Source organism: Bos mutus, chromosome 10, assembly GCF_027580195.1.
Source record: "Bos mutus isolate GX-2022 chromosome 10, NWIPB_WYAK_1.1, whole genome shotgun sequence".
NCBI lineage: Eukaryota > Metazoa > Chordata > Mammalia > Artiodactyla > Bovidae > Bos > Bos mutus.
In genome coordinates this window covers 23,930,746-23,944,365 of record NC_091626.1, presented here as the reverse complement: position 1 = coordinate 23,944,365, position 13,620 = coordinate 23,930,746, and the positions used below count along the sequence as shown (strand labels likewise).

Below are 13,620 nucleotides of genomic sequence, written 5' to 3'. Positions count from 1 at the left end.
TGAAAAGGAAGTTACTACCTTCTTACATGAGTTTGGGTGAACTCCGGGAGTTGGTGATGGACAGGGAGGCCTGGCATGCCGGGATTCATGGGGTCACAAAGAGTCGGACACGACTGAGCGACTGAACTGAACTGAACTGAAACTTCTCACATATTTAAAAGTTCAGATTACGATACTAATAAAAAACTATTATCCCAAATCAAAGGTTTTGTTTTAGGGGGAAATGAGCAATTAACATACTTCCTTTTAGAGTAACCCTAAGTTCAAACAAGCAAATCATTTCACTTTTTTCAAAGACAATTATAATACTAGTTCTAGTAAAACAACAATAACCTCTTGTAGGATCTGAAGAGATGTTATTCTAAGAACTTTCAAGCACTTTAATTGTAATAAACCAATGACTATTTCTACTAATCTACCTCTCAAATCCATTTTAACTACTGAATAAAGAAATTTGTACATGTAGGCCAAATTATAAACTGCTAACAATTTCTGAAAATATTCTGAAAGCTTTTATCTTTATCAGGAAAAAATCATTCTGAAACACTGAAATTTGGGAATCTTTTTGGTTTAAACTACAGTGTTTTTGTTTTGTTACTGGAAGAGGCACTTCTCTAATGCTTTCAAAGGTACAGAAGAAATCACAAAACTACAGAGAAGGAAGACTTATCTAATAAGAAACAACAGAGCATTTAAGAGTCAATGAATAAACATAATGAATGTATCCCTTTATAGAGCAAATCTCAAAATCTGAAACCAATACCTTCAGTTTTCTGTTTAGGAGCATTGCTCATTCTTTCCATGAGGGATTTAAGCACCTCAACCAGCCTAAAAGGAGATCTTAACTTGAGAAAATGATGTGACAAAGCTATATAAAGGAAACGTCTCTGCCAGGAATGTTAAATAACAAGGGATGGAACATTAATTCCTACATAACACCAATGAAAGACTTGAAAATCAAAGCCTGCATTCAGAGGAAAATCATTTTGTATTTTACAGTGCATAATGCCACAGCAGAACTATTACCAAATTAGCTAATTCACAGAGACAGGCCATTCTTACCACATATTTTCTTAAAAGGTAAAAATTCTGAGAGATGAATGATAAAATCTCTGGATTTTCTAAAAATGAATTTATTATTTCTCAATTAAAAGTTGATTTATAGAGTAGGTAAGGTGGATATTAAATAATCAAAGGACTGGATGGACAAAAGGTAATCCATTCCTTTGCTTTTAAGTAGATCACTTATTTCTAAACTACTTTAAATGAGAGTCTATCTTAATCTAATAGACTTCCAAAAAGAATTCCTTAACCTTCCTTGATAATATATCCTGTTATATACTTTCATATCACATTTCAAAAATATATACAAATACAAATATAAGAAAATAAAAAACATCCATATCCTTGCTCAAGGTGGCACTCTAAGAATCTTGAGACAAAAGTCCGTATGATGCCTTTCTTTTTAATTTCTTTCTCTTAGCAAAAAAAGACTATACACTTACCCAGCTGGTCAAGTCAAACACCTGAAAGTCACCTCTACTTTTATTCTTTCTCGGACCAATAACTATGGATTTATTTCCTTAGTATATCCTGAATTAATTTCCCCACCCATCATGTGAGTTTTACTATCCTTATTTTTGCTTATATCATTGCAAAAGCTTAACAACTTAATGGTCTCTCTGCTTCCAAGAGAGGTCTACTTCAATCTGTTCTCCTGACTAATGCCAGACAGAGCGCTTTCTAAAACACAAATCTGATCATTAATTACTCTGCTTAAAATCCTTTAATTGCTTCACATCACTTTTAAGGTAAAGTCCAAATTCCCAAGCATGGTGCAAACAGTCTTTTTTCATCTGGCTTCACCCACCAGCTCCATTCACATGCTAAGCTCCAGGCATACTCAACTACCCAAACTACTTTAAACAAGGCAGGTTATCTTTCAGAGCCTCTGTACATGTTCCTTCCTCTGCTTAGAAAGACCTTTCTCTATTTGCTTCTGGTTCAAGTTTACTCATTTTCAGAGTCAGCTCAGTCTTCATAGAAGCTAGCATTTTTTCTGAAAAGCCCCTATCTGGTCTGGGTCCTTTCATTTCATATGAGTCCCATGAATACCCTCTGCTTACCTCTATAACTACTCCTCAAACCTTATAGCAATTTTCTATTTTCTTTATGGAAGGTTGTATCTTATTTGTTTACATTTACTTGTTTGAATAGTACCCTTGCGTCCTAATACAGTGCCTGTCATATATACAGCACACTATAAAGTTGAAGAAATGAAAAATACAATAGAGCCCATCCTATTAGATGGTATTTACAAGGTAGGATAAATGTGGACAGTAAGATCAGAGAATCATCGATGTTGAAAGAGACTGCATTTAATAGTAGGCCAACCTCCCACTAACAAAGGAACTACTTGGACAACTTCCCTGAAAGGAAGACATCCAGTGAAGTGAAGTTAAAGTCACTCAGTCATGTCCGACTCTTTGTGAGACCATGGACTGTAGTCCATGGAATTCTCCAGGCCAGAATACTGGAGTGGGTAACCCTTCCCTTCTCCAGGAGATCTTCCCAACCCAGGGATCAAACCCAGGTCTCCCACATTGCAAGCAGATTCTTTACCAGCTGATCCACAAGGGAAGCCCAAGAATACTGTAGTGGGTAGCCTATTCCTTCTCCAGCGCATCTTCCCAACCTAGGAATCGAACTAGGGTCTCCTGCACTGCAGGTAGATTCTCTACCAACTGAGCTATCAGGGAAGCCCTGATATCCAGCCTGTCTAAATAGCACCAGTACAAATTTATTTGCTCTTTGTTGTTGTACCATTCTACTGACCAATAAAGATAACAGACTGGAAGTATCATCTGATTTGGGGGTCTAAATATCATGTCACTTTCAGTATTTAAATGGCTTGACATCAACATTTCTACAAAGAGAATTACATATCAGTGATTTTTGAACTATGCTTTAGGCGGCCCTAGAATTTCCACAGAGGAGTTCCGGGTACCACAGGTGTTTGGAAGGAAAGAGGAGGAGGTTAGAAGACTGACACAACTCTCAGGAGGGCTTTCAGTCCCTGTCACAGCTTCCAACAGACCAGCTTCTCCTTCTCTGACTTACATGTTGGGGCTCCATGTTAAAGTTTAAGGAAAGGGTTTCAGAGCTGGAAATTTTTTAGAAATTAGTGATGTATCTGTAACTGTTCTAAAATAAACTTGGTAAAAAGAAAATAATCATAATAACTTGCTTGCTACTTCTTAATGTGTAACTACCACTGGCCTACAAAATAATCTAGCAATTAAGATAATAATTAATATAAGGGAGAAACCAAACATTCTATTTTTGGGTAATCTATGTATAATGATTTTGCTTACCAAAAAAAAAAAAAAAAGGAAAAATAGAAAATGTTAATTCAAAGTAATGTTTACTACTGGCCCTCAATAAGGTTAAACTTGACTCCCAAATAAAGAAAATCATACCCCCCGTGGAAGTCCTGGTTGAAGAATACAAAGAATATGTTTTTCTAAGTATAAAACCTGAGAACAAACTTATTTTGTCCTACAAACTAAATTAAAAAAAAAATGATATCCCCATTCTACTAGATTTTAAGAGGTCACTGCGTACAACTTAACTGCCCAAATCAGCAAATCCTCTGGTTTATCCTCCTCATCTCTGTTTCTACCGATGCCTTTGAGGGCTTCCTCTACTTTCTCCCACCCACTGTAGATATTCCTCAAATAATTCTCCATTGGTGTTCTCTTTGCATTATCACTCTTGGGGAAATAATCAACACAAACTATTACCCCAATTAGGAGCATTTTCTAATTGTACTCTTAACTCTTCCTCTCTTACTTAAATTTCTATATTTGGGTGCACTGATACTGCCTCAATTGCATTAATTTAAAGTTAAATCCTCACCTCTTATCTCCTATTCCTCTGCTCTTCCTCCTCTGACCCAATTTGTTTGGGTTAGTAAAAACTGAAAACTTACCATGTGGTGGGCCCTGTTATGAATGCTAGTGGATACAGAAATTAATAAGACAACCAGCCTTTAGATGGCTCTCTCCCTTTATAAAAGGTTCATTTCTGCACAACGTGGAGAATGTAATAATAGCACTATATACAGTATCACCTAGAAGCAGTCTAGGTTCAGGAAACATTTCCTATAGGAGACACTGCCTGAGTTAAGTTTTAAAAGAACAAAAAATAGTCACATACTGTGGGAAGTAGGAGGGAAAAGATTATTTCAGGTAGAGGTAACATCATCAACAAAACATAGATTCAGGAAATCTATGAATTAACTGAGTCAACATGATGTAATTGTGCTTCAGGAAAGCACTCTGCCCAAGATGATAAGACTGTAAGCCAAGAATTAGCTACACTTTGTCAGGCAAGTTTAACAAACTAACCTATCTGGGCAAACAATTCATACATCAGGGCAAACAGTTCTCCTCACATGATAACAGACTGCTCTTCTTGCTATGTCCATTAATTTTAAATATTGTGTCACAAACTTTGCCCATCTAAACCAGTTCCCCACTTTGAAGGACCTGCCTTAAACCAGCGGAGTCCAGATCTCAAAACCCCAGAAATAACCTTTCCTAACTTCCCCTAACTACCAAGACTCTTTCATAGTGGTGCTCTCCCTTGCTGCAGTAAGTTTAATAAACTCAGTTTTGGTTGATCAACAGAATTCTCTTTGTGCAGAAAGTCAAAAGCAGGAATTAATTATAAAAGGTGAGGAAGAGAAAGAAATCAAAATATGACTCCTAAGTTTTAGGCCTCAGTAAGCTGGATAGAAGAATTCAGTGAACCGAACTGTTGAATTTGAGGGGTCTGTTTATCAGGCTGCCAGGTGGAGATGTGTATAAGCCTGAAGATCAGGGAAAAGACCAGGGCAACCATAAGCAGTTAGGATAGGTGAAACTTTTCTTGTGATGATCTCATTATTTTCCTAATTTTTTCTAATAGGTGTTAGTATATAATAAACAGAATTAAACCCAGCACACTCAATGTGAATAGAGAAATACACACCATATAATTGGCCAGTATGACTTGATATAGCCATACCAGTGATAAGTTGTTGCGATGCTTACATTCTAGATAGTAAACATTCACTGTGCTGAGTCCCTTGCCCAGGATCCATTCCGTTGACCTCCCACAATGCAACAACTGGTTTAACAAAGTAGTAAGGCCAGTGATCAGTGCAAAGAAATAGGGGAACACAATAGAATGGGAAAGACTAGAGATCTCTTTAAGACAATTAGAGATACCAAGGGAACATTTCATGCAAAGATGGGCACAATAAAGGACAGAAATGGTATGGGCACAATAAAGGACAGAAATGGTATGGACCTAACAGAAGCAGAAGATATTAAGAAGTGGCAAGAATACACAGAAGAACTGTACAAAAAAGATCTTCACGACGCAGATAATCACGATGGCGTGATCACTCACCTAGAGCCAGACATCCTGGAGTCCAAAGTCATGGGGGCCCTAGGAAGCATCACTGGGAACAAAGCTAGTGGAGGTGATGGAATTCCAGTTGAGCTATTTCAAATCCTGAAAGATGATGCTGTGAAAGTGCTGCACTCAATATGCCAGCAAATTTGGAAAACTCAGCAGTGGCCACAGGACTGGAAAAGGTCAGTTTTCATTCCAATCCCAAAGAAAGGCAATGCCAAAGAATGTTTAAACTACTGCACAACTGCACTCACCTTACACGCTAGTAAAGTAATGCTCGAAATTCTCCAAGCCAGGTTTCAACAGAACCTGAATCGAGAATTTCCAGATGTTTAAGCTGGTTTTAGAAAAGGAAGAGGAACCAGAGATCAAATTGCCAACATCCGCTGGATCATTGAAAAAGCAAGAGAGTTCCAGAAAAACATCTATTTCTGCTTTATTGACTATGCCAAAGCCTTTGTGTGGATCACAACAAACTGGAAAATTCTTCAAGAGATGGGAATACCAGACCACCTGACGTGCCTCTCGAGAAACCTGTATGCAGGTCAAGAATCAACAGTTAGAACTGGACATGGAACAACAGACTGGTTCCAAATAGGAAAAGGAGTAAGTCAAGGCTATATATTGTCACCCTGCTTATTTAACTTATATGCAGAGTACACCATGAGAAATGCTGGGCTGGAAGAAGCACAAGCTGGAATCAAGACTGCTAGGAGAAATATAAATAACCTCACATATGCAAATGACACCACCCTTATGGCAGAAAGTAAAGAGGAACTTCACTTGATGAAAGTGAAAGGGGAGGGTGAAAAAGTTGGCTTAAAGCTCAACATTCAGAAAACAAAGATCATGGCATCCGGTCCCACCACTTCATGGCAAATAGATGGAGAAAGAGTGGAAACAGTAGCAGACTTAATTTTTGGGGGGCTCCAAAATCACTGCAGATGGTGATTGCAGCCATGAAATCAAAAGACGCTTGCTCCTTGGAAGAAAAGTTATGACCAACCTAGATAGCATATTAAAATGCAGAGACATTACTTTGCCAACAAAGGTCTGTCTAGTCAAGGCTATGGTTTTTCCAGTAGTCTTGTATGGATGTGAGAGTTAGACCATAAAGCTGAACACCAAAGAATTGATGCTCTTGAACTGTGGTGTTAGAGAAGACTCAGGAGAGTCTCTGCAAGTCCCTGCAAGACTGCAAGGAGATCCAACCTGTCAATCCTAAAGGAAATCAGTGCTGAATATTCACTGGAAGGACTGATGCTGAAGCTGAAACTCCAATACTTTGGCCACCTGATGCGAAGAGCTGACTCATTGGAAAAGACCCTGATGCAGGGAAAGATTGAAGGCAAGAGGAGAAGGGGATGACAGAGGATGAGATGGCTGGAGGGCATCACTGACTCAATGGAGATGAGTTTGAGTAAACTCCGGGAGGGAGTTGGTGACGGACAGGGAGGCCTGGCGTGCTGCAGTCCATGGGTCACAAAGAGTCAGACACGACTGAGCAACTGAACTGAACTGAAGGCAGGTGAACATTCTGATCGGTCAGTAACAATGCAAGTCAGATTCCAAAAGTTCCATCTCTCTCAGGCACAGTTGCTGGCTTCCTCTAGGGTCCCCAGAGGGTTGGTCTGCCTTCATGTGCCTCTGCCTGGTCCTAGATAGGCACAGGAAGGATGGTATTACCACACTAACCAGCCCTCCACCCTGTCCACCACGGTCCTGCAGGCTGGCTCCATTGCCACAATGTTCCCCCAGTGAGATCTGGAATAGACTTGTTAGGGAAGACAGCACCTTTATCAGTGACACTAGCTGCCCCAGTAGTCAAAGAGACTAACTAGCTCATTAGACTGGATAAAAAAGCAAGACCCGACAATATGTTGCCTGTAATAAACCTACTTAAAATATAAAGACACAAAAAGGTTAAAAGTATAATGACAGAAAACAATATACCATATTAATACACATCAAAAGAAAGTTGGAGTGGCTATATACTCCCATCACAATAATTAACAGAATAAGGAAGAAAATAAAAAAGGAGATGTACAGCAAGACTTGAGCCACAGTATCAATCAACAAGATCTGACTGACATTTATAGAACATTCTACCCAATGACAAGAGAGTACACATTCTTCTCAAGTGCATATGGAACATTTACCAACACAGACCATATTCTGGGCCATAGAACAAGTCTTAAATTTAGAAGGTTCCAAGTCATGCAAAGTATGATCTCTGACCACAAAGGAATTAAATCACCAAATATTTGGAAACTAGATAATGCATTTCAAAATAGCCCATGGGTCAAAGTAGAAATCAAAAAGGAATTCAGAAAGTATTTTGAACTGAATGAAAACACAATATATCAAAATTTATGGGATGTCACAAAAGCAGAACTTAGAAACTTATAGCACTAAACCAGTGGTTCTCAACCAGATGTGGGGAGGAATCCTCTACATTTGACAATACCTGGAGAAGACATTTTTGGTTGTCACTAGGGGAGATGCTACTGGTATCTCATGGATAGTGCCCAGAGATACTGCTAAGCATCCTATAACACACAGGCCAGGCCCTGAAAAGAAAGAATTGTCCAGCTTAGAATGCCAATAGTGCACTATTGAAAGACCCTGCACTACACATCTATATTAGAAAATAAGAAAGGTCTTAACTTAAAACCATGACCTTAGCTTCTACCTATAGAAACTAAAGGACAAAGAAATGCAAAGTAAGGAGAAAAAAGTAAACAGTAGGAATCAAAGCAGAAAGCAGTAAAGTAGGAAAATATAAATACAGAAAAAAGGAAACCAGAAGCTAGCTCTTGGAGAAGATTGAAGAAAAACTGATAAACCTATAGCCAGACTATTCAGGGGGAAAAAAATGATACAAATTACCAATGTCAAGAATGAGAGGATTTCTCTGATAGTCCAGTGGTTAAGAACCTCCTGCCAATGCAGAGGACACAAGTTCAATCCATCATCCTGGAAGATTCCACATGCTGAGGGGCAACTAAAAGTGGGTGCCATGTCTACCGAGCCCATCAACTCTAGAGCCCATGCTCTGCAACACCACTGCAATGAGAAGCCCATGCACCACAACTCGAGAGTAGCCCCCACTCGCTGCAACTAGAGAAAGCCCAAGGGCAGCAGTGAAGACTCAGTGCAGCCAAAAATAAACAAATAAAAAGAATGACAGAGGTGTTATCTCTATAAGAGTCTATAGATATTAAAAATAATAAGGGCATATTATGAACAAGTTTATGCCAATAAATTCAACTCAGATGAAATGGAAAAATTCCTTTCAAGGTAGAAATTTTCATAGCTTATTCAAGAAGAAATAGATAACCCTTTGAAGCTGCAACTCCAATACTTTAGCCACCTGATACGAAGAGCTGACTCATTTGAAAAAACCCTGATGCTGGGAAAGATTGAGGGCAGGAGGAGAAGGAGACGACAGAGGATGAGATGGTTGGATGGCATCACTGACTCAATGGACATGGGTTTGGGTGGACTCCGAGTGTTGGTGATGGACAGGGAGGCTTGGCATGCTGTGGTTCATGGGGTAGCAAGGAGTTGCACACGACTGAGCGACTGAACTGAACTGAACTGAACAGTCCTATGGACTTCTCTGGTAGCTCAGCTGGTAAAGAATCTGCCTGCAGTGCAGGAGACCCTGGTTCAATTCCTGGGTCAGGAAGATCCTCTGGAGAAGAGACAGGCTACCCACTTCAATATTCTTGGGCTTCCCTGGTGGCTCAGTTGGTAAAAAATCTGCCTGCAATGTAGGAGACCTGGGTTTGATCCCTGGGGTGGGAAGATCCCCTGGATGGGAACAGCAACCCACTCCAGTATTCTTGCTTGGAGAATCCCCATGGACAAAGGAACCTGGCAGGCTGCAATTCATGGGGTTCCAAAGAGTCGGACACGACTGAGCAACTAAGCACAGCACAGCACAAAAGTTCTATACCTATTAATGAAATTCAGTTTATAGTTTAAAATATTTCCACAAATACAACTCCTGGGCTAAATGGATTCACTGGTGAATTCTGCCTAACATTTAAGGAAGAAATCATACCAATTCTACAAACTCTTCCCAAAAAACTGAAGAGGAGGGAACATTTCCTAAAGCATTCTATCAGGCTAATATTACCTGATACCAAAACCAAAGACACTATTTATGATTTTTAAATAGATAGACCAATATTTCTCATGAACATACATACATAAATTCTAAACAAAAATTTCGCAAATCAAACCAAACAATATATTAAAAATGTATCATGACCACATGGAACTTTTCTAATAAATGCAGGGTTAGCTAACATTTGAAAATGAATTGTTAAGTCATCTTATTAGTAAACTAAAAATGTCTCTGTCAATATGTAAGTTTATAGCTCATGACAAATTGTACTTCTCCTTTGAATTCACGAACAGATTACATACTGAACTCAGTTGTTTTTTTTTAATGGGTAAAAATTCAACTAATTATAAACATACATTTCTTCTTTCTCTATCTCCCATAAAGAGCTCATATCTAGTCCTGACTTCTTTGTGAATTCTAGTCTTATATTTCCAACTCCAAATATCTCCAAATCCATTTATCTTCTTCCTTTCAAACAAATTCTTCTTCCTGACTTTCGTATTTCTTCATAACACCTTTATACCCAGCAAAGCTTTGAAATGCCAACAGCATACTCTCAGGTTCATCTCTGACACTTTCCCACAATTCTTCCATACAAAGTTCATCAACAGACGCTACTGGATGGGAACAGGTATCAGTTATCTCTGATATTCAGCCATTCAGCACTTCTATTCGTAATTGCCCTGGTAGAAAAATCACTCATCCATGACCTCTGCAACAACCTCTGGACTCCAAGCCCTCTTTCCTCTAATCTTCCTACAGAGTTGTGCCAGATTAAATTCCTAGAATTCTTCCTTGACTATCTTCAAAATCCGTTGAAGATTCTAAAGTTTGATGTCCGAGTCTGGCATTCAGAAGCCTCTACAATTTGAACCCAACATTGTCGCCTTATCTCCCAGTACTTCCCTGCATAACAAGATCAGGCCTTTCAAATATGCAATGGCTTTCTCACTTCCGTCTCTCTCTTTTACCCTATATATTCTACTTGTAATATTTTACTTTCCTCCTCTTTCAACTAAAATACTATATACCAGAGTATGATAAAGAAGCTGATTTAAAAATAGTTTTATTATATAATAGATGTGACTTGTAAAGAACACGAAAAACAGAAAAATCTGAAGAATGAAATACAAATGACCTGTAATCCCAAACAGAAATAACCTCCATCAACACTTCAGAGTTTTTTCCTTTGCATAAATGCTTCATATTTTTCTTTTTATAAAAGAGAGACCACATGATTATCTTTCTTTCAGCAAGGAAAATTTAAAAATCTTCTATCCCTTTCAGAGTAACATGCTTTTATTTATAATCTAGGTCAATAATTCAGAGAGGTAAGAATATTATGCTATTGTTATAATCAAAATTTCATATTAAAAGATGAAAAAGGTTTCAATTTATTTGAAGACAAAATTTATTTTTTGCTCAGCATCTAGTACATTTATTTTAATTAAAATTCACTTAGCAAGTATTCATTGACTGCCTACCATTCCAGCCTGCAGCAAACAATACAGAGCAAAACCTCTGCCTCTATGAAGGAGATAGACAGAAAATAAATAGCCAGATTATTCACAGCGATGTGCTGACTGACAAGATCCAACTGTTAAATTTTCAGCAAGTTTGTGAACTTGGTGTAAAACATAACCTTTGTTATAAATTAAACTATATAAACATAGTTATTTTAAAACAAAGATAAATACTAAAATCTTACGTCCTATTTTTACATTACATTTTACTATCATCTCTGCTCTTGGTGCTACTGATGATTTTGTATCTGTATGGTAGAAATATTGCCTAATGCTGGGCTACTGTACATCTCTTCCAAATATCGCATAGTGACTTCATGTTGGTAACCTGAAATCGGCCACAGTGGAAATATTTACACTGTGAAATTTGGCAAAAACTATCAATTACTGCTTGATTTATTGTTTTGTGCTTGTCCAGATCTAAGAAACTGATGGAGAAAATGCTACAATGCAGACTGAACTTAAAAGTGTGCGGTGTCTAAAGCACTACCTTATGAATAGCACAAAAGTTTTGAGGAAATATTCTTCTACTATTTGAAAACTATTATCCAATTCAGCAAAGAAGCCTCTCATGTCATTGACAAATGAGTGAAATTCTGACACATAACTTCATTCCTTCACTTTCATCTTACTCACTACACAAGCAAAAATATCAACCATCATTCATGTAGGAATTATATCTGGAAAACTAACTGTAAAGCATTTACCTGAACACCACCAGCTCTGTGGTATATTAGAAGACGGTAAATGCTATAGAGAAAAACATGAATAGGGTTAAGAGGGGGATTAGAAGTACTGAGGTAGGGATAAAATTTTAAATTATTTGAGTAAAGAATTGAAGTAGGTAAAAAAGTGAGTCATACACTAGGATAAGTGTTCCAGAAAAAGAAAATAATCAATGCAAAGGTCCTAAAGGTCTTGCCCAGAGTGTCTGACAAACAGAAAGGAGGTCAATGTGTTCAGTGCAAAATGAAGACAAGAGAATAGGAGAGATGAGACCACATGGGTAACACACAACAAGTTAACAGAGAACCTTGTAGGCCAAACACTTCAATTTTCCTCTGAGAGAAATGGGGAATCACTGGAGGATTCTAAAAGAAAGCACTTACATTTTACATTTGGCAGCTGGTTTAAGAAAGGATTGAAGGGAACAAGAATGAAGCAGAGAGACAATTAGGAGGCTATTATAATAATCTAGCAAATGATAGTAAACTGGATCCAGACACTTAATACTAGAAATGCTCCTGAATCTTTTCATACCTGCTCTAGAAAATGCACTACTTGCTGATATAATATCTGTTGAAATCAGATTTAGAGTATTTAAATGGGAGAAAAGTGTATTAAATTCCACTGCTGGAATTAAAGACAGTTTTTAAACAAAGTATTTCGCTCAACTGTTTCAAATATAAAATCTTATCTATAATATTAATCAAAAGGTCAGCTAAATTATCATAATTTCATGGTAATTAAACTCATTCTTGACAAGACACACATTTATTGACACTGCCTCAGTATATGAGTGTAAGAAGGATTACAAACACACATGGTGTGCTTCTAATTTGCTCTACTGAGGAAAGAACAAAAAAAGAACAAGAATAATAAGTGTTAGGCATTTACCATGAATGGTACTTTAACAGGAGTCTACAGACTTGTAAGAAATAACTGCCCCCAGCCAAAGGAAGCCCACATGTATGGGAAGGCACAACTAATTGTAGGATCAGTTCCTAAATGCTACATATATATATACACATACACACACAATACTACAAAAAACGGCAAAATACAACTCCAAATAAAGCAAAGCTTTCTAAATGAATTCTCTCTAAAAAGTATCATCTGATTTGTTACATTCACTAACTAAGAAGTTTAAAGTTCCTAAAAGAATCTCCTCAGTTCAGTTCAGTCACTCAGTCGTGTCCGACTCTTTGCAACCCCATGAATCGCAGCACGCCAGGCCTCCCTGTCCATCACCAACTCCCGGAGTTCACTCAGACTCACATCCATCGAGTCAGTGATGCCATCCAGCCATCTCATCCTCTGTAGTCCCCTTCTCCTCCTGCCCCCAATCCCTCCCAGCATCAGAGTCTTTTCCAATGAGTCAACTCTTCGCATGAGGTGGCCAAAGTACTGGAGTTTCAGCTTTAGCATCATTCCTTCCAAAGAAATCCCAGGGCTGATCTCCTTCAGAATGGACTGGTTGGATCTCCTTGCAGTCCAAGGGACTCTCAAGAGTCTTCTCCAACACCACAGTTCAAAAGCATCAATTCTTTGGCGCTCAGCCTTCTTCATAGTCCAACTCTCACATCCATACGTGACTACAGGAAAAACCATAGCCTTGACTAGACGAACCTCTGTTGGCAAAGTAATGTCTCTGCTTTTCAATATGCTATCTATGTACAGCCTATTCAGTCATTGTAGGGCTTACTATTTGGAGAAGGCAATGGCACCCCACTCCAGTACTCTTGCCTGGGAAATCCCATGGATGGAGGAGCCTGGTAG

At 38.3% G+C, this 13,620-nt stretch overlaps 1 protein-coding gene across 14 annotated transcripts in view; it reads right to left on the bottom strand.

Annotated features, from left to right (window-relative positions):
* NUMB (NUMB endocytic adaptor protein) overlaps positions 1-13,620 on the bottom strand; it is a 161,657-nt gene that overhangs the window by 57,123 nt on the left and 90,914 nt on the right. The gene's annotated exons all lie outside the window — the stretch shown is intronic.